Source organism: Oncorhynchus tshawytscha, linkage group LG11 (assembly GCF_018296145.1).
Source record: "Oncorhynchus tshawytscha isolate Ot180627B linkage group LG11, Otsh_v2.0, whole genome shotgun sequence".
In the NCBI taxonomy this organism is placed as follows: Eukaryota; Metazoa; Chordata; class Actinopteri; order Salmoniformes; family Salmonidae; genus Oncorhynchus; species Oncorhynchus tshawytscha.
The window spans coordinates 52,953,958-52,958,957 of NC_056439.1; the positions used below are offsets into that span (position 1 = coordinate 52,953,958).

The following is a 5,000-nucleotide window of genomic DNA, read 5'->3' on the forward strand; positions in this document are numbered from 1 at the left end:
AGGAGAGTTCTACATGAAGGTGAGAGAGGGAGGGAGGAGAGTTCTACATGAGGGTGAGGGAGGGAGGGAGGAGAGTCCTACATGAGGGTGAGGGAGGGAGGAGAGTTCTACATGAGGGTGAGGGAGGGAGGAGCATTCTACATGAGGGTGAGGGAGGGAGGAGAGTTCTACATGAGGGTGAGAGAGAAAGGGAGGGAGGGAGGGAGGGAGGGAGGGAGGGAGGGAGGGAGGGAGGGAGGGAGGAGAGTTCTATGGGAGGGAGGAGAGTTCTATGTGAGGGAGAGGGGAGAGTTCTACATGAGGGTGGTAGTGGAGTAGTGGCCTGAGGGCCATGTAATATAATGTTTTTAAAATGGCATAACTGCCTTAATTTTGCTGGACACCAGGAATAGAAGCTGCTGCCTTGGCAACAGGAACTAATGGCAGGAACTAATGGGGATCCATAATAAACCCCAGGAAGAGAAGCTGCTGCCTTGGCAGGAAGTAATGGGGATCCATAATAAACCCCAGGAAGACTGGCTGCTGCCTTGGCAGGAACTAATGGGGATCCATAATAAACCCCAGGAAGAGAAGCTGCTGCCTTAGCAGGAACTAATGGGGATCCATAATAAACCCCAGGAAGAGAAGCTGCTGCCTTGGCAGGAACTAATGGGGATCCGTAATAAACCCCAGAAGAGAAGCTGCTGCCTTGGCAGGAACTAATGGCAGGAACTAATGGGGATCCTTAATAAACCCCAGGAAGAGTAGCTGCTGCCTTGGCAGGAACTAATGGCAGGAACTAATGGGGATCCATAATAAACCCCAGGAAGAGTAGCTGCTGCCTTGTCAGGAACTAATGGGGATCCATAATAAACCCCAGGAAGAGTAGCCGCTGCCTTGGCAGGAACTAATGGGGATCCATAATAAACCCCAGGAAGAGTAACTGCTGCCTTGGCAGGAACTAATGGGGATCCATAATAAACCACAGAAGAGAAGCTGCTGCCTTGGCAGGAACTAATGGCAGGAACTAATGGGGATCCATAATAAACCCCAGGAAGAGTAGCTGCTGCCTTGGCAGGAACTAATTGCAGGAACTAATGAGGATCCATAATAAAACCCAGGAAGAGTAACTGCTGCCTTGGCAGGAACTAATGGGGATCCATAATAAACCCCAGGAAGAGTAACTGCTGCCTTGGCAGGAACTAATGGGGATCCATAATAAACCCCAGGAAGAGTAGCTGCTGCCTTGGCAGGAACTAATTGCAGGAACTAATGAGGATCCATAATAAACCCCAGGAAGAGTAACTGCTGCCTTGGCAGGAACTAATGGGGATCCATAATAAACCCCAGGAAGAGTAGCTGCTACCTTGGCAGGAATTAATGGGGATCCATAATAAACCCCAGGAAGAGTAGCTGCTGCCTTAGCAGGAACTAATGAGGATCCATAATAAACCCCAGGAAGAGTAGCTGCTGCCTTGGCAGGAACTAATGAGGATCCATAATAAACCCCAGGAAGAGTAGCTGCTGCCTTAGCAGGAACTAATGAGGATCCATAATAAACCCCAGGAAGAGTAGCTGCTGCCTTGGCAGGAACTAATGGGGATCCATAATAAACCTCAGGAAGAGTAGCTGCTGCCTTGGCAGGAACTAATGGGGATCCATAATAAACCCCAGGAAGAGTAGCTGCTGCCTTGGCAGGAACTAATGGGGATCCATAATAAACCCCAGGAAGAGTAGGTGCTGCCTTGGCAGGAACTAATGGGGATCCATAATAAACCCCAGGAAGAGTAGCTGCTGCCTTGGCAGGAACTAATGGGGATCCATAATAAACCCCAGGAAGAGTAGCTGCTGCCTTGGCAGGAACTAATGGGGATCCATAATAAACCCCAGGAAGAGTAGCTGCTGCCTTGGCAGGAACTAATGAGGATCCATAATAAACCCCAGGAAGAGTAGCTGCTGCCTTGGCAGGAATTAATGGGGATCCATAATAAACCCCAGGAAGAGTAGCTGCTGCCTTAGCAGGAACTAATGAGGATCCATAATAAACCTCAGGAAGAGTAGCTGCTGCCTTGGCAGGAACTAATGGGGATCCATAATAAACCCCAGGAAGAGTAGCTGCTGCCTTGGCAGGAACTAATGGGGATCCATAATAAACCCCAGGAAGAGTAGGTGCTGCCTTGGCAGGAACTAATGGGGATCCATAATAAACCCCAGGAAGAGTAGCTGCTGCCTTGGCAGGAACTAATGAGGATCCATAATAAACCCCCGGAAGAGTAGGTGCTGCCTTGGCAGGAACTAATGGGGATCCATAATAAACCCCAGGAAGAGTAGCCGCTGCCTTGGCAGGAACTAATGGGGATCCATAATAAACCCCAGGAAGAGTAGCTGCTGCCTTGGCAGGAACTAATGAGGATCCATAATAAACCCCCGGAAGAGTAGGTGCTGCCTTTGCAGGAACTAATGGGGATCCATAATAAACCCCAGGAAGAGTAGGTGCTGCCTTGGCAGGAACTAATGGGGATCCATAATAAACCCCAGGAAGAGTAGCTGCTGCCTTGGCAGGAACTAATGAGGATCCATAATAAACCCCAGGAAGAGTAGCTGCTGCCTTGGCAGGAACTAATGGGGATCCATAATAAATACTAATATAAATCAGGCCTGAGGACAATAATAAACAGACAATGTTGTAACTATGTTTGCAGTAGTTTGCGTGTAGTGTAGTTTGTAGTGCAGTTTGTTGTGTAGTTTGTAGTGTAGTTTGTAGTGTAATTTGTAGTGTAGTTTGTAGTGTAGTTTGTAGTGTAGTTTGTAGTGTAGTTTGTAGTGTAGTTTGTAGTGTAATTTGTAGTGTAGTTTGTAGTGTAGTTTGTAGTGTAGTTTGTAGTGTAGTTTGCATTAGAATGATGCCTTCTGTTTCATATGTTATCAGCCTTTTTAAACTGATACCAGCAGGATACATACAGACTCTTTTTTTGGTCGGGATATACAGAACAGAACACTGTTGCTCAGTCTGCCTTTCTGTGTTAGGTATAGTTGACAGGCAGATGGGCCAATAAGAGTCTGTAGTTTTAGAGTGGGCGGAGCACTACTAGGTGCTGCCCAGTGTCACATAGACTACGTAGTGCACTGTGTGGGCGGCAGGGTAGCCTAGTGGTTAGAGTGTTGGACTAGTAACCGGAAGGTTGCAAGTTCAAACCCCCGAGCTGACAAGGTACAAATCTGTTGTTCTGCCCCTGAACAGGCAGTTAACCCACTGTTCCTAGGCTGTCATTGTAAATAATAATTTGTTCTTAACTGACTTGCCTAGTTAGGGCCTAGTTAGGGCCTTGGTCAACTGTAGTGCACTATGTAGGGCCTCGGTCATCTGTAGGGCCTCGGTCAACTGTAGTGCACTATGTAGGGCCTCGGTCAACTGTAGTGCACTACGTAGGGCCTCGGTCAACTGTAGTGCACTACGTAGGGCCTTGGTCAACTGTAGTGCACTACGTAGGGCCTCGGTCAACTGTAGTGCACTACGTAGGGCACTCAGTCAACTGTAGTGCACTACGTAGGGCCTCGGTCAACTGTAGTGCACTACGTAGGGCACTCAGTCAACTGTAGTGCACTACGTAGGGCCTCGGTCAACTGTAGTGCACTACGTAGGAGTCGGGTGTAATTTGGGATGCTGACTCAGTGGATATTCTGATTCCTTGACCGAGGAATCAATAAGAGTCTGTAGTTTTAGAGTGGCACTACTAGGTGCTGACTCAGTGGATATTCTGATTCCTTGACCGAGGAATCAATAAGAGTCTGTAGTTTTAGAGTGCCACTACTAGGTGCTGACTCAGTGGATATTCTGATTCCTTGACCGAGGAATCAATAAGAGTCTGTAGTTTTAGAGTGGCACTACTAGGTGCTGACTCAGTGGATATTCTGATTCCTTGACCGAGGAATCAATAAGAGTCTGTAGTTTTAGAGTGGCACTACTAGGTGCTGACTCAGTGGATATTCTGATTCCTTGACCGAGGAATCAATAAGAGTCTGTAGTTTTAGAGTGGCACTACTAGGTGCTGACTCAGTGGATATTCTGATTCCTTGACCGAGGAATCAATAAGAGTCTGTAGTTTTAGAGTGGCACTACTAGGTGCTGACTCAGTGGATATTCTGATTCCTTGACCGAGGAATCAATAAGAGTCTGTAGTTTTAGAGTGGCACTACTAGGTGCTGACTCAGTGGATATTCTGATTCCTTGATAAGACTAGAAGTTTCCTCAGGCTGTTTGTTGGTGTGTAGTACTGTACTGCAAAGTCAAAGTGTAAACATACAGTATCGTGCTGAACTCTCTGTTTGCTCACGATTCGGCAGCATTAAACGTTTTTGACCCATGACCCCATTTTGATATCTGAAAATTCTCGGGACCCCAACCATGTGAAAACAATGATGCTGTTCTCAACTCTCTAGAGACAGCAGGAGCGGTAGAGATACTCTGTATGATCGGCTATGAAAAGCCAACTGACATTTACTCCTGAGGTGCTGATCTGTTGCACCCTCGACAACTACTGTGATTATTATTATCTGACCCTGCTGGTCATCTATGAACATTTGAACATCTTGGCCATGTACTCTTATAATCCCCACCAGGCACAGCCAGAAGAGGACTGGCCACCCCTCAGAGCCTGGTTCCTCTCTAGGTTTCTAATCTCCACCCTGCACAGACAGAAGAGGACTGGCCACCCCTCATAACCTGGTTCCTCTCTAGGTTTCTAATCTCCACCTGGTACAGCCAGAAGAGGACTGGCCACCCCTCATAGCCTGGTTCCTCTCTAGGTTTCTAATCTCCACCTGGTACAGCCAGAAGAGGACTGGCCACCCCTCATAACCTGGTTCCTCTCTAGGTTTCTAATCCCCACCAGGCACAGCCAGAAGAGGACTGGCCACCCCTCATAGCCTGGTTCCTCTCTAGGTTTCTTCCTAGGTTTTGGCCTTTGCTGAGATGGGTGTGTGGCTTGATGTTGAGATGGGTGTGGCTTGATGTTGAGATG

The 5,000-nt window shown here is 47.8% G+C and overlaps 1 protein-coding gene across 1 annotated transcript in view; it reads left to right on the forward strand.

Annotated features, from left to right (window-relative positions):
• fbln5 (fibulin 5) overlaps positions 1-5,000 on the forward strand; it is an 84,831-nt gene that overhangs the window by 75,082 nt on the left and 4,749 nt on the right. The window lies entirely within an intron of this gene.